The 23,992-nt window shown below is 43.3% G+C and overlaps 1 long non-coding RNA gene across 1 annotated transcript in view; it reads left to right on the plus strand.

The window, feature by feature from the left end:
• The first annotated feature begins 327 nt into the window (after nt 1-327).
• Nucleotides 328-23,992, plus strand: part of LOC121280803 — a 62,339-nt gene continuing 38,674 nt past the window's right edge. The window contains exon 1 of the long non-coding RNA XR_005943711.1: nt 328-379. This is a non-coding gene — a long non-coding RNA (uncharacterized LOC121280803). The remainder of the gene's footprint in view (nt 380-23,992) is intronic.

Below are 23,992 nucleotides of genomic sequence, written 5' to 3' on the forward strand. Positions count from 1 at the left end.
ATAAACGGTTGTTTTTGTATTAAGTATTTTTCACTATATTTATGAGGTGTTTAATAGTAGATATAGTTTACTTGTTTAATATTCTATTATTATTACACATATAAAAATCTTACATCAAATTCATAACCTTCAAATTTCAAGTATTATACAATACTTCAAATGCCTCACTTTATTCTAGATGTAAAGCAATCATAAAAAAGAGGCATTTCATGCTCAGCTTTTATGACTTACAGCCTGAAACTCACAAGTAACATAAATTTCTTGGATTCCCACAGGGATTGCTTGAACACTAGCCTTAAAGGGACAGGCAGCTCAGAACCTAAATACCACAGCCGTGCTCCTAATCCTAATCCCAGACTGTTCGTGCGAAATGCCATGGGTGAGCTACTAGTTTAAGCCTGATTTGTACTGAAATTAGTTCCATGCATTGAAAGCTCAAATAAGTTAAATAGTTTAACAAATATCTCTTGACCTGTGCGCCTAGCTCTTGAGATATTAGTGAGGCCAGCAAGCTTGCATTTATTGCCCACTCCTATCTGTTCTAAAAATATGCTGGTGGGGCTTCTTCTTGAAGCTAAATTAATGGTTTTTCAGGCTGTGCCTTCTCTTGAGTTTTGATTAGTTTCAATATTCTGCAGATCTAAATGTTTTAGTATATACAAACTCTACACCTGGCAGTTGGCCTATTTCTCCCTGGTTTTCTCCCCTACTATGCTGATGTTAACACTCCTGCATCCACTGGCGCCTGCAGTCCTCCAGTTCAATAGCCGTTCTTCATATATGAGTATGGACAGTGAGTCTCTGGGGCCCAGTGTGGGGGAAGGGTGAGGCTGGGGCCAGGGACAGGGCGGGGGGTGGGTGTGTGGTTTGCTGTTTGATTGTGTAAGCCATCACTACTAGCCTGGTTCTATTTTTGCCTGAATTTCATCCATACGCACATTCCAGACTCACTGAGCATCAAACAGGAATGAAGGCCTTGGTAGTTTTTCCATCTCCCTAGCCAACAGTCTGCTAAAACCAGTCAGATCTCAAATCTAAAAACAAAAAAACTGCGGATGCTGGAAATCCAAAACAAAAACAGAATTACCTGGAAAAACTCAGCAGGTCTGGCAGCATCGGCGGAGAAGAAAAGAGTTGACGTTTCGAGTCCTCATGACCCTTCCACAGAACTGTTCTGTGGAAGGGTCACGAGGACTCGAAACGTCAACTCTTTTCTTCTCCGCCGATGCTGCCAGACCTGCTGAGTTTTTCCAGGTAATTCTGTTTTTGTTTCAGATCTCAAATCTTCTGGGCTATGCAGCTAAGTGCCACACAATATTCTGTGATTCTGGGAGTTGATGACTAATTTTTAAAAATATATTTGTTCATGGGTTGTGGGCTTCGCTGGCTGGGCCAGCATTTTATTGCCCATCCCTAATTGCCCTTGAGAAGGTGGTGGTGAGCTGCCTTCTTGAACCGCTGCAGTCCCTGCAGTGTAGGTACACCCATAGTGCTGTTAGGGAGGGAGTTCCAGGATTTTGACCCAGCGGCAGTGAAGGAACAGTGATATATTTCCCACTCACCATTCTGACTTGGAAATATATCGCTGTTCCTACACTGTCTCCACCTATCACTGGCCTTCTGTCCAGCTTCACCTGTTCCCCTTAATCAGTATATATTTCACCACATCTCTACCTCCCTTTAGATCTGAAGAGTCATACGGACTCAAAACGTTATCTTTGTCTCTCTCTCCACAGACGCTGTCAGACCTGCTGAGTTTTTCCAGCATTTTTTGTTTTTGTTTCGTATCATGTGTAAGTGTCAATGTAATGTGTAACAGAACCAGTTCAAACAGGTCCTTTTTGTGTACAAGGCAGCATGACAAGTTAAAGATAAAGAGTTCTGCTTTTTCTAAGCTTAAAGTGTGATTATTAGCAACACCTGGGAACCGAAAACACATAGCAAATACAAGTGTATGGAAAATACAAGTTCTTTCCAAAGTGAAGTATTTGATCTTTGTGCTCAATTAATGAGATGAAGCCTCCAGTTGCTCAGTGGTGAAGTGTAGCTGTCAGGAACAGGGAAATGACCAAGTCCACCTCTCCCCTCCCCAACTCTGGGCATCCATACTGTAGCGCCGACTGAGATCAACCAGCAGAGCACAGACCAGAGTTGGAATTTTGGACCATTCTTGTCACTATAGGTTCAGCTACTTGCTGAACAAATTCACAAGCCCCTCGAGGACTTTCATACATGAAGATCACAGAAGAAAGCAGGTTCTGTCCTATTGGTAAGAATGAACACCCAGTCAGGCAAGGAATAGTTTGTGTCACTTGGAGGGCGGAAATGGGGAAGAAAAACTATTTTAAAAATGGAAAGTAAATGTTAATTGTTCGAGGAACCATGACCAAAGCAAGGAAATCTCAGCTCAGCCTCTTCCTCTAGTTCTCATCATATTCTCTGTGATCATGAAAACTCATTTTTCTTGACTAAAGAATTAGTCGACAGAATGTGAACTGCGGTGACAGCAGGATGTTTTCACAAAATGCTCTTGAGAAACCGAACAGGAAAAATCCTTTACAAACCGCACCCCACCCACCCCCCGTCCCAACCCCCACCGCCACCCACCCAAAGCCATTGAGAGCTGGAAAGTCCCAGTTTATTTGTGTTTATTTGATCAGCAGGTTAGCTGACCTCAGCAGTTGAAATGCCACAATTAGCCTCAGTCCTGCTCGGGTGGGAAAGAGAGAAAAATACACATAGGCACGATCCCATTGCTGATTTCTCCAATAGTCCTTGCTGATTGTGTAGGGTAACATTAGCTGAAATTACTCACTGAGGCTGTGGCCCCACTTCAAGTGGCCCAAACCTGACACCTATCCTGCTGCTGGTAACATTCCAGATGAGCACAATGTCCCTGCCCTGCCCTCCGTCCCATCACCACCTACCCTCCCACACACCCCCCTCCCCCAATCCCGCCAACAAACCCCTTGCTGCTTGCCATGCCTGTTCCTGGGGCATTGTGTAAAATTCTGGCCATTGTATTCAAATGTACTACCTGCATGACTGGGGAGTGAGTCAATGCCTGGTTGCAATTTGGGAGAAGGCCTTAGGTTTATTCATGCATGGGGATCATGCAGTTCAATTTTCAGATACTGCTGGAGTCTCTTGCTGCGACATTTGAGAAGCTGGAAAATGCAGACATTGCTCTGCCCCAGCAAATAATTGACACAGTCTAACATGATTCCAGTTCTTTTGATCTTTTTTAAGCTGTGTTGTGCTCATTGAAGATTCTTTTTGCACTTAATTGCACTTATATTTTCTGGCTCCATTTTTCTAGAGTACATTAAAAAAACGTTTGCTGTTTTCACTTTGCATTTTTTGGCTGCTTTTTAATTCATTTATTTTTCCAAATTGCAACATTTCAGAGCAGCTAAATCAATTTCAGCGTGCTAAAGTGTGACTACTGCCTTCCTTTGGTAAAAGCAAAAAGTTGCAGATGTTGGAAAAACTCAGCAGGTCTAACAGCTTCTGTGGAGAGAAAAACAGAGTCAACGTTTCGAGTCCGTATGACTCTTCTTCAGAGCTAAAGAAAAGTAAAATGTGATGAAATTTATACTGTTTTGGGGGGGTGGGGGTGGGGGTGGAGCAGGTGAAGCTGGATAGAAGGCCAGCGATAGGTGGAGGCAAAGGAGAGATTGACAAAGATATCAAGAACAACATAACAAGGGGGTGTTAATGGTAGTGGGAAGGGCTAAAGGAGATGCTGATAGGGGCATAAAGGTAAGAAAGCAGAATGTGATAATAGCAGGACAAGGGTAAGCATTCTGAAAAGAACAACATGAACAAGTGACAGATGGCCCTTGTGGGATTGGGGTGGGGAGAGGGGGCTGTGGTGGGGATAAAACAATGAATAAATGAATAAAAATGAAAATAATTAAAAATAAAAATGTGGATAAAAATAAAAAATAAAAATTAAGAAATAAAAATGAATATGGAAAAAGGGATTTAAAAAAAGGGTGAGGATAGAGGAGGCAGTTCATGGTCTGAAGTTGTTGAACTCAATATTAAGTCTGGAAGTCTGTAATGTGCTTAATCGGAAGATGAGGTGCTATTCCTCCAGTTTGTGTTGAGCTTCACTGGGACATTGCAGCAGGCCAAGGATGGACATGTGGGCATGAAAGCAGGGTGGTGTGTTGAAATGGCAAGCAACAAGAAGGTCTGGGTCATGGTTGTGGACAGACCGGAGATGTTCCGCCAAGCAGTCACCCAGTCTGCATTTGGTCTCTCCAATGTAGAGGAGACTATATTAGGAGCAGCAAGTGCAGTAGACCAAATTGAAGGAAGTGCAAGTGAAGCACTGCTTCACCTGAAAAGTGTTTAGGTCCTTGGATGGTGAGGAGGGAAGAGGTAAAGGGGCAGGTGTTGCACCTTCTGTGATTGCATGGGAAGGTGTCATGGGAGGGGGATGAGGTTTTGGGAGTTATGGAGGAGTGGACCAGTGTCTCCCAGAGGGAACAGTCCCCACCAAATGCCAACAGGGGGCAGTGGTAAGGGGAAGATGTGTTTGGTGGTGGCATCATACTGGAGCTGGTAGAAATGGCGGAGGATGATCCTTTGAATGCAGAGGCTGGTGGGGTGAAAAGTGAGGACAAGGGGGATCTATCATGCCTCTGGAAGGTGTGATGGCAGAGGCGCGGGAGATGGATCGGACACGGTTGAGGGTCCTGTCAACCACAGTGGGTGGGAAACCTTGGTTAAGAAAGAAGGAAGACATATCAGAAGCGCCGTTTTGGAAAGTGGTATCATTGGAACAGATGTGACAGAGGTGAAGGAACTGAGAGAATGGGAAGGGGTGGAGGGTCCTGAATGGGCGTTGGTGTCGATGAGTTGTTGGAGCTTGCATTTCTTAGCACCTGAAAGAAAGAGAGAAAGTTTCTTGTTAAGGCGTCGGATGGGATGCAAAATAAAATGAAACTGGGGACAAGGACAGCTTTGAGATAGAGTGAGTGGTGCTGTTGGAGGGAGAGGTCAAGTGTGTTCATATGGGGGCATGTGGCACTGAGTGTGGATCTCAGGAGGTGGCAAGAACAGCACCCCTTTTTCCATATTCATTTTTATTTTTTAATTTTTATTTTTTATCCACTTATTTTAATTTTTTATTTATTTTCATTTTTGTTCATTTATTCATTGCTTTAGCCCCAATCTTTTTTTGATCTTTTTTCCTCATCACAGTCCCCTCCCCCCACTCCATCCCCACAAGAGCCATCTGTCACTTGTTCATGTTGTTCTTTTCAGAGTGCTTACTCTTGTCCTGCTATTATCACATTCTGCTTTCTTACCTTAATGCCACTGTCAGCACCTCCTTTAGCCCTTGAGTTCATGACGTCTTTGTCAATCTCTCCTTTGCCCCCACCTATCGCTGGCCTTCTATCCAGCTTCACCTGCTCCACTCCCCAACCAAACAATATAAATTTCATTATGTTTTACTTCTCTTTAGCTCTGAAGAAGTCATATGGACTTGCAACGTTAACTCTGTTTTTCTCTCCACAAATGCTTTTAGACCTGCTGAGATTTTCCAGCATTTTCTGCCATTCCTTTGGTGCTTGCTCTTGCCCTCAAGAAGGGCGAGAAGGGGATGAAAAAGCATTCATACGCACAGAGCACCATCTTGTACAGGCAAAATCAAATTGAGATGTCGGATGTTGAAGCAACACAGGCATAACGAGTGACTGTGTGGCATGTAGTTAGGGGGCGGGGAGAAATTTGTTTGCGTAGCACCGCTTAGACAGTGTTGATTCCCGGGGGGCAGGCAGAGACCACAACCCCCACAGGTTTCTTCCTTGATATTTATGAGGAATGCTACACAGATGCCGCAGGTAGTGGCTCCCAGGTAATCAATGTAAAAGCAGTGCTAGACAAATAAATTTCTCCCCAGGTTGTTTCATATGTCTTGAGATGCAGTGGTGGGAGTGTGTAAGGCTTTCAGCTGGATGTTGCGTCTTAAAGGTGTGCCCTATTGAGGCTGGCTAGGGTGAGCAGCAAATGTGGAGCAGATTTACAGGCAACACTATGCAGCATGAAATCAGTGATCATCCATCTGATTGATATGTTCATACTGTCTTCCAGTCTTATCTTGCCAGATTGTTTAAGGTGTGCCGTCTTCCTCCGCTTCTGCTTCCAGGTAAGATTCTGTCATAAACAGTGCTGTGGGGAGGGTGAGCTGAACTGCCAAACGGGTTCACACTCCTCTCACCTACCTCATGTAGCAGCATGTACAGAGAGGTCAGATATTTTACCAGTCTGTCATTTGCCCACAGAGTCCATTTTGTACCTTCACACATTGTTTCACCTAATTTATGTCTGGAACTTTCTTCATCCCTCAACCTCAGTCATGACAAATGCTGGCAAATATTTTATTTAATTTTGAAGCTCTACAGACGGTATTTGTTCTCGTATGCAGCACTTAGCTTTAACTGTCTACATTACCTCCCCAAATTAGGGTGCCTTTTGCAGAAGCCCAAAGCTATGTGAGTAGCAATGAGTAGTTATTCAAATGAACCACACAGTCATTACAGCACAGAAGGAAGCCATTTGACCCATTGACTCAATGCCTGCTCTCAGCAGAGTAATCTAGTCAGTCCAGTTCCCCTGCTCTATATCCATTGCCTGCAAGCTTGTTTCCTTCAGGAGCCCAAACAATTTCCTTTTGGAGCTGGCAGCAGAAACTGAGGGCATTGCACTGTTGGCCAGCTTTGCAGCTGAACAGAAGCAGAGAATTTGCCTTCATATGGGAACACAACTAGCTTTTATAATCTCCAACAACCACTCCCTCCCCAATCCTACCATCCTTTCCACCACAGTTGAGCAGCTTACTGATATCACTGTCCTGGGTGGGAATGAGATGTGAAGGAGGTCACTTACGTGAGGTATTGGAGGGCTGCCAACATTTATGAAGCTGTATTCGGGCAAAAGTCAGATCCTTCAGAACTAGAGAGCAAATAACTGAGGAAGGAAGGGAGAAAAAATGGGAACATTGAGAAATTGTTGTGTTTATGGATCACCAGAACTCTGAGCTCACATTTCAACAGAAAGGACTTGGCTGGGAGGTAGTGAGGAAAGAACTGCATAGGCTTGACTTCTTTTTCATTTCTTTGATATTTACACTGAATATCTCACTTCAAAACCAGTCAAACCTGTAACAGAGGCAAACAGCAGGAGCTGCCCACTCAGTCTTCCTGCATTCCCCATCACGCTGGCAGGGGCTTCCAACATCTGAGGTGAGAAATGGATAAATGCTGCTTTCTTTCAGCCACTTTCAATGTAAACACCAGCCTGATCATGATAAACACACAGATCTGTCTGCCAAGAAATGCTTTGCGTGGATTGAGGTTTCTGTATAAAAAGGCCAGTTGGTGATGTTTGTACCTCAGTCATTCATTCTTAAACTGAGTCTAGCAATAGAACATAGTCAGGATTGAAACTGAGCCAGCAGATTAACCCATTACCATAGAGTGATATAGCACAGAAGGAAGCCATGTGAATCAGCAACTTACATGTACTTTGTTCAATTTGGTATACTATATTCGCTGCTCACAATGTGGTCTTCTCTACACTGCGTGACCATTTTGCGCAATACCTCAGTTCAGTTTGCAGTTGTCTATCTTGCTTCCATTCTGACCTTCCTGTCCTTGGCCTACTGCAGTGCTCCACTAAAGCTCAATGCAAGCTTAAGGAACAGCACCTCATTTTTCAATGGGGCATTTTACAGACTTCTGGACTCAACATTGAGTTCAACAGCTTAAATCATAACCTGCACCCCTGTGTTGTTTTATATTTCTTTACTAGTTCAATTTTTTTCTCTTTTTTTCTTAATCCCTTTACTTTGCATTCAAATGGTTGCTATTCTGACATTCACACCTCGTCTGGATACATCTTTAATTTCTTTACTGCCCCATTACCTTTGTGTCTTTGTCTTTTAATCTGCTCCACCATGAACATTCCCTTTTGTTATTCCCACCCTTTACCCATTCACTTGTTCAAAATCTTTTATATTTCTAACTTTTCTCAGTTCTGATGGAAGGTTACAGACCTGAAACATTGGATGGAATCTTGTGGCATCAGGGGTCTCACCTGCCAGCTGGAGAGCCAGTGCGAGTCCCACACTGCCTCTCTTCGGGAAGGCCGGACAAACCACATGCCAATCAGGCAGTGGCAAGGCCACAGGTGGCCCTCCCCCTGGAATCAAGACCCTGGGAGTGGAAGTCTTGCCTAATGAGATCTGCCGGCCAATCAGAGGCAAGCAGTTCTTATACTCAGCTGTGTCACTGTGGAGGCCGTGGCTGCTGCATGGCAACAGGCCGCATGCTGCTGGGTTAATAATAGTGGAGGCAGGGTGAGGCCCTTAAGTGGTCACTAATTAGCCAGTTCAGGGCCTCAATTGGCGGCGGGATGGGAAGACCAACCACATGTCTTCCTGCCCAGAACTTAATTTTGGTGGAGGCAGGGAAGGCTGCGGGGTTCCAGTATGCAACCATCCTGTCTAACTAAATGCCCTTCCAACCTCCAAGTCCATGTCACCAGCAATTCCAGCCATTAGCTCTGTTTTTCTGTCTCCACAGATGCTGCCTGACCTGTTGAGTAGTTCCAGCATTTTCTGTTTTTACAATAGAAACAGGCTGTTTGGCACAACATGCCACCTCTTTGATAGAGCTTTACAATTAGTCTCACTCACAAGAACACAGGAAATAGGAACAGGAGCCTACTCCGCCATTCAGTATGATCATGCCTGATCTTGGATTTCATTTCAATTTCTTGCCCAGTCCACATATCCCTTGATTCCCTGAGAGACCAAAAATCTGTCTATCTCAGCCTTAAATGTATTCAATGATGGAGCATCCACAACCCTCTGGGCTGGAGAATTCCAAAGATTCACAGCCCTTTGAGTGAAGTAGCTTCTCCTCATCAGAGTCCTAAATGATCATTCCTGATCCTGAGACTGTGCCCCATGTTTTAGATTCCCTGACCAATGGAAACAATCTCTCAGTATCCACCCTATCAAACCCCTTCAGAATCTTGTATGTTTCAATGACAAACTATCCCTGCCCTATTCTTTCCCACAGCCATATATTTTTTTTTCCTTTTCAAGTATTTATCCAATTCCTGAGCATAACAATTCACTACTATAAACATTTTTTCCTCATGCCACCTACGAATTTGGCCCCTCGAGCCTGCTCCGCCATTCATTAAGATCATGGCTGATCCATTTGTGTTTTGAATTCCACATTCCCATCTACCCCAATAACCTTTGATTCTCTTGCCCAACAAGAAGTTATCTAACTCTGCCTTAAAAATATTCAATGACCTCCGCCTCCACCGCCTTCTGAGGTAGAAAGTTCCAAAGTCACACAACCCTCTGAGAGAAAACATTTCTCCTCATCTCTGTCCTCAAAAGGGCAACCCCCACTTTTAAAACAGTGTCCCCTAATTCTGGACTCACCCACAAGAGGAAACATCCTTTCCACGTCCGCCTTTTCAATACCGTTCAGGATCTCATATACTTCAATCAAGTCACCCCTCACTTTTCTAAACTCCTTTCTGTCTAACCTTTCCTCATAAGATAACCCACTCATTTCAGTTATCAATCTAGTAAACCTCCTCTGCAATGCCTCCAATGCATATATATCCTTCCTTAAATAAGGAGACCAAAACTACACACAATATCGAGATATGGTCTCACCAATGCCCTTTATAGCTGAAGTAGAACATCCTTACTGCTATGTACAATTCCTCTCATAATAAAGGATAGCATTCCATTAGCCTTCTTAATTATTTTCTATAACTGCATGCTAACTTTTTGTGACTCATGCACTAGAACACCTAGATCCCTCTGCAGCTCGAAATTCGGCAGCCATTCTCCATTTAAGTAATACTCTGCTTTTTTATTCTACCTGCCAGAGTGAAACAACTTCACATTTTCCTACATTATACTCCATCCATCAGATATTTTGTCCACTCACTCAGCCTATCTTTATCTGTCTGCAACCCTTTTACGTCCTCTTCACAACATACTTTCCTACCATCGTTGTATCATCTGCAAATTTAGCTATCATGCCTTCACTCCCCTCATTTAAGTCATTGATATAAATTGTAAAAAGTTGAAGCTCCAGCACAGACCCCTGTGGGACTCCACTCATCACATCCTGCCAATCAGAAAAAGACCCATTTATGCATACTCTCTGTTTTCTGCCAGCCAGCCAATCTTCTATCCATATTATCCCTTACACCATGAGCTTTTATCTTCTGCAAATAATCTTTGATATGGCACCTTATCAAATGCCTTCTGGAAATCCAAATATAGCACTTCTACAGGCTCCCCTTTATCCACAGTGCATGTTACTCCTTCAAAGAACTCCAATAAATTGGCTTAACATGATTTCCTTTTCTCAAAACCATGCTGACTCTTCCAGATTTCCTTGAGTTTCTCTAAGTGCCCAGCTATAATCTCCTTAATGATCAATTCTAACAACTTCCCCATGACAGATGTCAAGCTAACTGGCCGATATTTTCCTGTTTTCTGCTTCCCTCCCTTCTTGAATAGAGGGGTTATATTTGCTACTTTCCAGTCTGATGGAACCTTTCCAGAATCTAATGAATTTTGGAAAATTAACACCAATGCATCTACTGCCACATTAGCCATCTCTTTTAAAACTCTAAGATTAAGTCCATCAGGACTGAGGACTTGTCAGCCCACAGCTTCAGTTTGCTCAGTACCGCTTCCCCAGTGATTATAATTTTACCAAGTTACCCTCTCCCTTCCACCTCCTGACTTACAGGAATGTTTCTTGTATCCTCTATCGTGACGACAGAAGCAAAATATTTGTTCATTTCATCCACCATTTCCTTATTATCTACTATTAGCTCCCCATTCTCACTCTCTTGAGGACCAACACTCACTTTACCTACTATTTTCCTTTTTAAATATCTGTAGAAGCTTTTGCTATCTGTTTTTACATTTCTAGCTAGCATCCCTTCATACTTTAATTTCTTTCTCTTGATTAACCTTTTAGTCATTCTCTGCCATTCTTTATATTCTAACCAATCATCGATCTGCCACTCATCTTTGTGCAGTTATATGCTTTTTTCTTAAGTTTGACACTTTCCTTAACTTCTTTAGTTATCCATGGATGGTGGTTCCACCATTTTAGAATTTTCTTTATAGTAGGAAGATTCTGAGTACTCTGAATTATCCCCTTAAAATGTCTGCCACTGTCTGCATCTCTATTGACCTATCTCCTAGCCTAGTATCCCAGTTCACTTCAGCTAGCTCAACTTTCATGCCCACATCGTTGCCCTTATTTAGGTTTCAAATATTATTCTTAGACCCACTCTCTGACCTATCAAACTGGATGTAAAGTTCAATTATATTATGGTTGCTGCTACATAGGGGTGCCTTCATGTTAAGATCATTAATTAATCCTGTCACATTACACAGTACCAAGCCTAATATAACCAGCTCTCTGGCTGTTCCAAAATGTGTTGCTCTAAGAAACTATCTCAATAGCATTCTATGAACTCCTCATCCAGGCTACTACTGCCAGTCTGATTTTTCCAGTTTATATGCAGATTAAAATCATCTATGATTATTGCCATCCCTTTCTTACAAGCACCCAATTTTTCTACCTATATACTTTTTCCTAAATCATGTTTACTGTTAGGGAGCCTGTAAGACCACTCCCACTAGTGACTTCTTTCCCCTACTATTCCTCATCTCCACCCAAACTGCTTCTATATCCTGATCTCCTGAACCAAGGTCATCTCTAACTATTGCACAAATGCCATCCTTGATCAACAGTGCTAGCCCTCCACCTTTACCTAGCTTTCTAGCTTTCCTGAGTGTCATATACCCCTCAATATTCAGGACCCAATCCTTGCTGTCCTGCAGCCATGTCTTCGTAATGGTCATCAGATCATATTTATTTACTTCAATGTGCGCAATCAATTCATTTACTTTGTTCTGAATGTTACATGCATTCAGATACAGAGCCTTTAGATTTTTTTGTTATCTTTGTAACAGCTAGTCTTGACTATTGATGTATTCTTAGGTTTTATCTCATTGTCCCTTCCTGCTAATCTCTGACCCTCATTTCTCATATTACTATTATGGTCTCCTGCCTTGAATCTACCCCTTGATTTGCTACATCAGCTCAAGCTTGATCCCTCACCTGCCTTGTTGAGTTTAAAGCCCTCTCTACTTCCCTCATTATTCAATTTGCAAGAACACCCGTCTCAGCACAGTTCAGGTGTAGACCATCCCAACAGTACAGCCTCATTTTCCCCAGTACTGTTGCCAATGACCCACAAACCAGAACCCACTTCTCTCACACCAGTCTTTGAGCCACACAGACATCTATATAATCTTAATTGCCCTCTGCCAATTTGCACATGTCTCAGGTATAATCCAGAGATTATTACCTTTGATGTTCTGGTTCTTAATTTGGTACCTAGCTTCTCATAATGACTATGCAGAACCTCCTTCCTTGTCCTGCCTATGTCATTAGTACCTACATGGACCACAACAACTGGATCCTCCCCATCCCACTGCAAGTTCCTTTTCAGTCCTGAGCGGATGTCCTGAACCCTGGCACCAGGCAGGCAACACAGCCTTCTGGACTCTCGCTTTTTGCTGCAGAGAACAGTGTCACTCCTCCTCACTATACTGTCCCCTACTACCACTACATTCCTGTTTGCTCCCTCTGAATAGCTTCCTGTACCACGTTTCCATGGCCAGCCTGCTCATCCACCTTGCAGACCTTACTTTTGTCCACACAGTTTGTGAGCACCTCAAACCCTGTTTAGTAATTGCAAAGTTTGAAGCTCCTCCACTACAGTCTGCTAGGTCCCATTACCTGTCTCACTCATGGTCACTTTTGGTTCTTTTGCCAATTGCCTTAACTCTGTGTCCTCTGTTACTGACCCAGCTGCTAGTGGAAACAGTTTCTCCTCATTTATGCTACCAAAACCTCTCATGCTTATGAACAACTTTATCAGATCTGCCCTCAACCTTCTCTGTACCAAGGAAAACAATCCCAGTTTCTCTGGTCTTTCCACATAATTGAAGTCTTTCATCCCTAGTACAATTCCATCTGTAACCAAGCCTGTTTGACCCTCTTGGTAATAAATGTTATTTTGCTGGCTTCATTATTACGTTGAAAGGAATTGCTAGAGTAGATACCGATAAACTCTTCTCTCTGGTGGGGAAATGAAGAACGAGAAGGCCACAATCTTATTGTCAGAGCTAGGTCATTTTAGGAAATCAAAAGATAATATAAATTTGTATTTCTCTGTCACAAAAGGATGTGGAAGTTAGGACAAGTGAAGGTTTCAAGACTGAGATTGATAGATTTTTTTTTGGATCAGGGTGTCAGTGGATATGGAGCTAAGGCAGTTAAATGAAGTTGACGTACAATTCAGCCATGATCTAGTTCAAGATGGAGTAGGATCACGGGGCTGAATGGCCTTTCTCCTGTTTCCATATGCCTATTAAGTTACATTTGTCTTGTATTCAAGCAAAACAACTAATTAAGTCTATTGATGGTTATATGAAAATAAATTCAATGATTTTGAATCACATTTGTAGCTAATAAATACATGCACCTAGGCCACACTCATCTCAGGTTCAAATGCAGGTTCAGTCTTGAATTAACTGCTCTCAGCTGGGCTGGTGATAGAGGTGCTTTACTTGGTCTGTGCTGGTTTAGGGAGGACAAGATCAGCCAAGGTTCCCATTTGTGATTGCTACGTTGTGGCTTCCTTTGAAAATGTTGTGTGTCCAGTGGATGGGGCCAGGATTCTGCTCAGTGGTGTTCACTTTACCAGGAATAGACTACTGACACCCAATGTGAAGAATGGCAGTTATGATGAGGTATGAGAGAGTGACTGGTACCCCAGCAAAGAGTCAAAAGGGAGAGAAGAGGAGAATTATTAGTGAGCGAAGAATAAAATATCTCAGTTAAATCAAAACTCCAGGTCCAAGTGTAGGGAAACAAAGCAAAATATCACACATGCTGGAAACCTGAAATCAAAACAGAAAATACCGGAAACACTCAGCAGGTCAGACGGCATCTGTGAAGAAAGAAAGGCAGGGTTAATGTTTCAAGTTGATGACCCTTTGTGAAAAGGTTAAGCAGTTCTGACAAAGAATCATAGAACTAAAATGTTAACCCTGCCTTTCCTCTCTACACCTGACCTGCTGAGTGTTTGCAATATTTTCTTTTATTTTATATTTTTAGCATCCGAGATATTCTGCCCTCTTTTGCGCTTAAGCACACTTGGGCCTAGAGTTTTCTCAGTGGTGGACTTGAAGTGTATTAGGATGGTAGCCAGGCTAGGCGATGGTGTGGTGAATCTCTTCTCTGCCAGTGTGTCAGGGAGAATCCCTTGTCTGCCGGTACGCCTTTGTTCTGACCTGTCAAACAGTTTGATTAAAGTATTCCTGCCAGATTCCTGGCTTGATCCCAGGGGGAATCTGCTTCAGTAGCAGTGGAATATGGCGGGGAAGGGGTAATTGTTGTGACTGTTGCCTCAGATTTTATGGCCAGTGGTACTGACTGGGAAAAGAAACATGTTTTAAAGGTATTTCAGAAATCCTATGTTGCCCAGTGCAGTTAATTTCCTTCCAAGTGATCATTCTGCAGTTGTTCACACTTCACTCGATCACTCTGCCGTTGAGTTCTCAGCAATTGATCGCACTGCAGTTGATTGCTCTGTAATTGATCGTATTACACTTGTTCATTCTGCAACTGATCACTCTGTAATTGATCACTGCAATTGATTTCCCTGCAATGTATTACTCTTCAGTTGATCGCTCTGCAGTTGATATCTCTGCAGTTGATTGATCTGCAGTCGATTGCTTTGCAGTCAATTTCACTACAGTTGATTACTCTGCTGTTGGTTTGCTCTGCAATGGATATCACAATTGATTTCTCTGTAATTGATTGCAACTGACTATCCTCCAGCTGATCACTCTCCAATTGATCTCTCTGCAGTTGATCACTCTACAGTTGATTGCAAATGATCGCTCTCCAATTGATATCTAAAGTTTTTCTCTTAGTAATTAATCTATTGACAATTGATCACTCTGCATTTCATCAATGTTGATGATCTCTCTGTAGTTGATCACTCTACCATTGATTTAACTGCAATTAATCATTCTGCAGTTGATCCTGATCACTCTGTGATTGATCACTCTGCAATTGATTTGTATGCAGTTGAATGCTCTGCAATTGGTCTCTATATAGTTTGATCACCCTCCAGTAGATCACTCCCAAATGGATCTCTCTGCAGTTTGAATTATCTCTCCTCTAACCACCTACTTAACACTTTCAACACAATGATGTTCTTGATGCCCAGTGGTTGCTAAGGTGTTAATTCCGGGACATATGTCAAATGTTGGGAAATCACAAAAATGGCAGAGAATAAACCTGGCAGTCCAAGGAACCACTCCCTGTCACAAATCCTGCTCCAGTCCACTCCAAAATACATGGAAACAAAGAGGAACATCCAGTCCTTGAAATCTGTTTAATTCCTTCCCACATTTAGACAAGCACTTAGTGACAAATATAATCTGCTACAGATGATAGTGCTGTGACTAACAGAACCATTGTCCTTCCTCATCAGTCTCTTGAATATAATTACAGGGGAGTTTTTGAATTGCAAAGCAACATATGATTTTTACAGTTTAACCATAATGACTAAATTCTATAGTTTACTACTTCAAAGACGTGGCTGGCACAAGGCAGCTGCCTTAATCACACATATAGTGAGGAAATGAGAACCTGCAGGAAAATGGTGTGACATATTTGTCAGACTACACGAAAAAGCAAGATGCTGGTCCACTTCACAGCATTCACAGTTATTGAATGTCCACTTAGAACTAATTCATTGCCCAGCATCTAGCAGAATGAACAGGAATGTAGAAGAGAAGAAAAATAACTAGAGTATTGAATGAGTTTTAATTTTACAGCTATGTAGCTACGCAGTTTAGCTGGGAATACTTAACTGTCCTTGTAGAAAACCTAGTACAGAACTGTCAGCATAAAGATTCTCTAGAGGTGCTATAAAGAGCAACATTTGCACAACACACACAGAACATGACTCAATCAGGAACAGAGGTAAGAGAAAGAAACAAACACAAGAGGCAGAGATCCAGGGTAGATTGGGGTAGGGATGGTGGAAGGGGGTGTAGGTGGGGGGTGATAAAAGAGGAAGACCTGGGATTAAGAGCATTTCAGCACTGTGGCTCCACACAAGCAAATTGAGCTTAAATTTATGGAGCTTGAACAATTTTGTTTTCTGAACCTTCATTTATAGAATGGAAACATAGAATGGCTACAGTGCAGAAGGAGGCCATTCAGCCTGTTTGTCTGTGCCAGCCCTCTGCAAGATCAAATCACCTAGTGCCACTGCCCTGCCTTTTCCCCATACCCCTGCAATTTTTTTCTATTCAGATAATGATCCAATTCTCTTTTGAAAGCCACAATCGAATCTGCCTCCAGATTCAGGCAGTGCACTCCAACTCCTAACCTCTTGCTGCATAAAAAAGGATTTTCCTCATACCACCTTTTGCCATTCCCCTTAAATCTGCTTCTCGTTCCTTCTGCCAAAGGGAACAGTTTCTCCCTTTCTACTCTGTCCAGATCCCTCATGATTTTGAATGCCTCTTGCAAATCTCCTCTCAACCTTCTCAAGGAGGATAGCCCCATTAATAACTCACTCTCAGTACCTCTAAAACCATCTGAACCTCCTCAACTAGACTCCAGTCTGGAGCTCCCTCCTGGATATTGTTATACTCTACAAACCACCTGCCCTTCAATTAGTTTCCAGCCTGAAATGCATTTGCAGCTATCCGTTGTACTGTATATAGCTAACTGATGTTCTCAGCATTGTTCTGGGGTGCACATTTCTACATGCCCCTCGATAAATTCTTGCTTGTGATTGATATCAGAATCGGGCCCATTGATCTACCCAGCCCCTTACAAGCCACTGTCACTCCTTGTTCACCTTCATTAGGAATGATCAGTTTGAGAAGGGAGCAGCTACCCTGGTCTGGTATGTACTGATGAGAGGTGGCACCCATTGGAATCACACCCCAGCAGGAGTCACTGCCTTCAGGAAAACAAAGTCGAAATAAGAAGCGTTGAGCAGAAAGAACGATATTAGAGAGTTAATGAGGGAGTTGACTTGTGTCTCAGTAAATGTCTGAACCCAGTGTCAGTTGGTTTCTTCCAAGTTAGGACTATGACTCCCTGTAGAGCTGAATAGAAAACACTAGAATATTCAGAGGGGGGAATAAAGCAAAGTGATTATTTTCAGTGATGAGCCACATTGAGTATTTCATAGCAGACAATGATGAGACAGTATTCACCTCAAGTTGACTTCAGTCTAAAGATATCCCAGTACAATCATGGGCCTAGTTTCAGTCACTCACATGCGGGTATCAATTACACCAAGAAATCTCTTGTTAGCTGCTCTGACCTCAGTACGACCCCTGCGCATATTATCTGTATGACAGGAGATAGGCTCTGTGTACTACTGTACTTCATACACAGACAAACACACACATGCAAACCAAAAGGAGGAAACAGAACTTTTTTTATCTGGGGGCCCGTAACAGTGCAAATTCAGCCCTATTCAGAGTTGTGTTCTGTGGCGTGTTTAATAAGCAGCATGACACAATAGGTCAGGAAACTGGATTTTCTGTCAATTCAGGATAGCAGAAGAAAGGGTTGTTCAGAGGATAATGCAGCTTCTGATCTAAATGCACCGTGGGTGGAAAGAAATGTTGGCAGCACACTACGCGAGAGTTACTGCAGTCTGTTTAACTCCCACTGCATGAGATCCTACAGGTTTAACCAGCTAAAGCTCAGCATTTGCCTCAGTCACTCAAGTTAAGGCCTTTACCGGATTGGATGAAGTGGATATGTTTATCATTGCTCAATTACTTTTTAAAAAAAAAATCCAATTTTCTTTTCTTCTCTTGTCTCTTGCTGAGTTCCATGTATATGGGTACTGATTTCTACTCTCCAATTAGCTGTCTTCATGAGTGAGCCTAGACAACCCTATCACGGCCAAGACCAATCGAGCTGTCATCCAACATTAACACAGGCACTTGCAGTAGGATTATTGATTGGCGATCAGGAGTGAGAACCTCAGCTGTTTTATTGTCCCCCTCCTTAATTCAGGGATTCCGAGGCTAATTATAGCATACCGCCTGCTCGCTTTTCTGCCACCATTTTCAGTTACTGGTTGTCAATGAGATGTCATTACTGTCTTGCTGCTGTCATGTTTGTGAAGTCACTGGCTACAACTGAATTCATTCCCCACAGCTGAAATGAAGGCCCCATTTATATCTAATCTCTCTCTCGCTGAACTTACTGCACTCCATTCTCTCAGGTCCAACCCTGACATCGTCATCAAACCCGCCGACAAGGGTGGTGCTGTTGTTGTCTGGCGCACTGACCTATACCTCGCGGATGCTGAGCGTCAACTCACAGATACTTCCTCCTACCTCTCCCTGGACCATGACCCCACCACTGAACATCAAGCCATTGTTTCCAGGACTGTCACTGACCTCATCTCCTCTGGGGATCTTCTTCCCACAGCTTCCAACCTGATAGTCGCCCAACCTCGGACAGCCCGCTTCCTCCTCCTACCCAAAATCCACAAACAGAACTGTCCCGGTAGACCGATCGTGTCAGCTTGCTCCTGCCCCACAGAACTCATCTTTCATTATCTTGACTCCCTTCTCTCTCCCCTTGTCTAGTCCCTTCCCACCTACATCCGTGATTCCTCTGACACCTTACGTCACATCAACAATTTCCAGTTCCCTGGCCCCAACCGCTTCCTCTTCACCATGGATGTCCAATCCCTCTACACCTCCATCCCCCACCTGGATGGTCTAAGGGCCCTTAGCTTCTTCCTCGAACAGAGGCCCAAACAATCCCCATCTACCACTACTCTCCTCCGTCTGGCTGAACTTGTTCTCACACTGAACAATTTCTCCTTCAACTCCTCTCACTTCCTCCAAATAAAAGGTGTGGCTATGGGTACCCGCATGGGCCCCAGCTATGCCTGTCTCTTTATGGGGTATGTGGAACGTTCCTTGTTCCAGTCCTACTCCGGCCCCCTTCCACAACTCTTTCTCCGGTACATCGATGATTACTTTGGTGCTGCTTCGTGCTCTCGTCGGACTTGGAAAAATTTATTAATTTTACTTCCAATCTCCACCCATCCATCATTTTCACATGGTCCATCTCTGACACTTCCCTTCCCTTCCTTGACCTAGCTGTCTCAATCTCTGGTGATAGACTGTCCACCAATATCCATTACAAGCCTACCGACTCCCACAGCTACCTTGACTACAGCTCCTCACACCCTGCTTCCTGTAAGGACTCCATCCCATTCTCTCAGTTCCTTCGCCTCCGTCGCATCTGTTCCGATGATGCTACCTTCAAAAACAGTTCCTCTGACATGTCCTCCTTCTTCCTTAACCGAGGTTTTCCACCCACGGTCGTTGACAGGGCCCTCAACCGTGTCCGGCCCATCTCCCGCGCATCCACCCTCACGCCTTCTCCTCCCTCCCAGAAACATGATAGGGTCCCCCTTGTTCTCACTTATCACCCCACCAGCCTTCGCATTCAAAGGATCATCCTCCGCCATTTCCGCCAACTCCAGCATGATGCCACTACCAAACACATCTTCCCTTCACCCCCACTGTCAGCATTCCATAGGGATCGTTCCCTCCAGGACACCCTGGTCCACTCCTCCATCACCCCCTACTCCCCAACCCCCACCTATGGCACCACCCCATGCCCACGCAAAAGATGTAACACCTGCCCCTTCACTTCCTCTCTCCTCACCGTCCAAGGGCCCAAACACTCCTTTCAAGTGAAGCAACATTTACTTGCATTTACCCCAACTTAGTCTACTGCATTCGTTGCTCCCAATGCGGTCTCCTCTACATTGGAGAGACCAAACGTAAACTGGGCGACCGCTTTGCAGAACACCTGCGGTCTGTCCGCAAGAATGACCCAAACCTCCCTGTCGCATGCCATTTCAACACCCCACCCTGCCCTCTTGCCCACATGTCTGTCCTTGGCTTGCTGCATTGTTCCAGTGAAGCCCAACGCAAACTGGAGGGACAACACCTCATCTACCGACTAGGCACTTTACAGCCTTCCGGACTGAATATTGAATTCAACAACTTTAGGTCCTGACCTCCCTCCTGCATCCCCAACCCCCTTCTGTTTCTTCCCCCTTCCTTTCGTTTTTTTCCAATAAATTATATAGATTTTTCTTTTTCCCTCCTATTTTCATTATTTTTAAATATTTTTAAATCTTTTATGCTCCCCCCACTCCCATCAGAGCTATACCTTGAGTGCCCTACCATCCATTCTTAATTAGCACATTCGTTTAGATAATATCACCAACTTCGACACCTATGTGTTCTTTTGTTCTGCCGTCTGTGACATCTTTTGATGATCTGCTTCTATCACTGCTTTTGCCTACAACCACACCACCCCCCTCCACTTCTCTCCCTCCACCCAACCGCCCCGCCCCCCCCACCTTAAACCAGTTTATATTTCAACCCTTCCTGGGATTCACCCAGTTCTGTCGAAGGGTCATGAGGACTCGAAATGTCAACTCTTTTCTTCTCCGCCGATGCTGCCAGACCTGCTGAGTTTTTCCAGGTAATTCTGTTTTTGTTTTGGATTTCCAGCATCCGCAGTTTTTTGTTTTTAGCCCCATTTATAGCCTTTGTGGTAGTGAAGCCTACATTGCAGCAAAACTGTATGGTCTCTTTCAGTAGTGAACGAGTCCGGGGGTAATGCCCCATTACCACATTTGAACCCCTGCACTGACAATGCATGATTTGATGTGTTGGATGCAACTGATCGGAGCCATCCCAAGAAACCATGTAAATGTGAAGATGGCTGCCCCTTCTGCTGACTTTCATATGTTGTTTGACTGTATTGTATCACTGAAGAAGAAATTCTACCCTTCTCCCAGGACAATTCTGACCAACTTGTTTTGCTGTCTAAATTTCTTCTGTCTTCTCATCTCCCAGAGGCACTGATACCTTGCTATGCTATGTCTCCAATGGCTCCATGATCCATTATTCATGTGTGAGTCAGCCATCTGGAACTAAGCTTGCTTCTGTCTTCAGCACACTGTCCAGTAGGAGTTACTGGTCAGAGATCAAGGGCTGAATTTTTGGGCCACATTGAGACTAGGAATGGAAGCCGACAGGGCCTGGGAATACTGGCGCTGGCTAGTATACTAATTTTTTGACACCATTCCCAGCACTGGTCAGTTTTACAGCGGCAGGCTTGGGGCCACCTGTCCCCACGGGGCGGCTGGCTTGTTAAGAGCCTTGTTAATTCCAATTAAAGGAGGCCAAATTGAAAATCCCACTCAGTCTCCAGTTTCCTGAACTGGCGGAGGAGGGGTTGGGGTTGGGGGAGTGCAGTTAAACTGCCTGGAGGCAGGCATCTGGCAGCAGGCCTCTATAGGCCAGTGTGCCAGGCAGGCTTAGAGACCCTCCCTGCTCGCCTGAATGTGAGAGCAGCCACAGGCCACCCTCTAGAGGGATTCCTTCCCACCCTTCCCCTTCCCTTACCTGTGCATGTAAGGTATGTCATTTTGAGGAAAGGACAGGACATGCACAAGTCTTCTGTTATATAAAGTAATTGATCTTTCACTAGAATCGGAAACACATATGTGATGTTCAACCGCTAAACAACAAAAGCTCTTTAAAAGAAACTCCAGCTACTTAGAAATAGCTGAGATCATTCAGTCTGCAATTGTGATTGCTTCTAAATTTCAGGCTGCAACTCAGTGATAAGCTTTTATTTTAGAATGTGTTACAGTTGAAACAAAGTACAGTATGACACTTTGAAGGGCAACATCTAATGGGATGCACAAACCAGATTTAAGGCAGGTGGCTAGATTACATGTCAACCTTTAATCCTGGGTTTAAACACACACACGCATATTGCCCAGTAAAGCAGAGCATTGCAGCTTTAAAACCCAGCACATGTATCTGATTAAAAAGCCACAGGTGTGTAGGAGATGAGTGAATCCACTCTGCCCCAAGCAGTCGCCTTACAGGAGGAAGAAAAATAGCAGCTCCCTCTCTCTGTGGCTAGTGGTTAGCACAATTTAAAAAGCAAATAAACATAATGTAGCCTGTATTGTTTACGTTTAGATTTAAATTGAATCAATGCAAAACTAAGCCCATGATTAACACAAATTAATCATCCTAAAGTGATAGTGTAAATGCTAGATACCTCAAAGAAATGGGGGAGCACTGAAATATACAGCAAGGCTGTCAATATATATAGAGGGGAATGAATAATGCTTCCAATGTAGAAGATTCAACAGAACTGATACTCCTTTATAACACTGAACCCTTTCCTTCATTCACCCACAGTTCCATTAATGGGGCTTACTTATCTGCACTTCCTGCCCTCACAACCTCTCCATGACTGAAGCATTAACCTGTCCTTTCTCTTTCTGGTGCTAATGGACGTGCTGTTTATTTCCAGCTTTCCCTGTGTTTTTTTTTACTTTAAAGCAATGAATTAACCTGGCATTACTAAAGAAAACCGGTCATGTACACAGCAACAACTTTTTGTTGGAGGCAGCTAAGGGAAAGTTTTCTGCAGTGTAATCTTCATGCTAATCAAATTCCTTGCTTGTCATTTCAGCAAATGTGATATTAGGCAGTGGTGTAGTGGGAAATTTTGAGGTGCACAAGAAAATGTGTTGCCCAAATCATTTCTAAATCGACGATTATTATGTTTTCCTATGTATTAATTGTTTGAGCCTCAAATTTCAGTAAAACTTTCTTTTTAAGTGGAAAATATTAGTGCCAATAGGCATTTTATTTTGAATCATTGGGTATTTTGAATCATTAGGCTTTAGCTTAGCTAGAAGTTCATTATGCAACAGTTTAATTATTTAATTCAAGCCTATTAAACATGAATTACAGAAAACTTTACTCACAAGAAATGGGACAAAACTGGGTAAATAGTGTTAAGTTACAGATCAGTCATAATTTAGTTGAATGGCAGAACAAGCTCAAGGGGTTGAATGGCCTACTCTTGTTCCTATGCTCCTATCTAGATGTTAATGAATGGGGTTTGGCACATGCGTGCAAGCATTCATGCATCAAGCTCTTTCTCCAGTCGGTTCGAACTGGTCTAGAGCTCAAAGAACTATTAGTCAGCTAAGTTAATGACTTGCATAGTTCCGCTCTGATTTCCTAAGGCATTTGAAGTTAACTGTTATCAGGTCCAGTAACTTGATCAATCTTCAATGCTTCAAACCAAGCTAACGCCACGTATGAATTTCACTTAAAGCGTCAATATCTAAAGTATTTGCACCTACCACTGCATCATCATCAATTGTGAAAATGAATACAACATACATATTTAGCATTCCGTCATATCCTACTCCTCAATCCTAACCACCATGCTAAATCTTTCAAAGATCATATGTGGCTTTTCTGGCCTCTTATAGAACTTATTGAGCTTTACCATGGAAATGCCATCTGATCAGTTTTTTTTTTCCCCCAATCCATTTTGACATTCAATTGTGGCTTTAGTTAACTTTAGCTGTATCTGATACCTTTACATACAATCTGGCCATTGTTTATTTACTTTTGAAGCTATTTTCCCTATGTACCTTCACTGTGTTATGACCCATCCCCAGGTGAGGTACCTCAAAATTGTTGATCCAGGCGAGACCCTTCAATATGTCACCGTCTGGATGGGACACCCCCAAATTGTTATGCCCCAGATGAGGAGGGATGAACTGGCTCCCTGTCTTTATTCAGCACTCCCCTCTGTTGGTCGCAAAAAGATTTAATCTAAGAAGGACCCCTTTTGCGGATACATTTTTCCCAGACCCAATCGTTCTGGTTTTGAAGGAGCCAATTTAAGAGTAAGTT

Source organism: Carcharodon carcharias, chromosome 8 (assembly GCF_017639515.1).
Source record: "Carcharodon carcharias isolate sCarCar2 chromosome 8, sCarCar2.pri, whole genome shotgun sequence".
NCBI lineage: Eukaryota > Metazoa > Chordata > Chondrichthyes > Lamniformes > Lamnidae > Carcharodon > Carcharodon carcharias.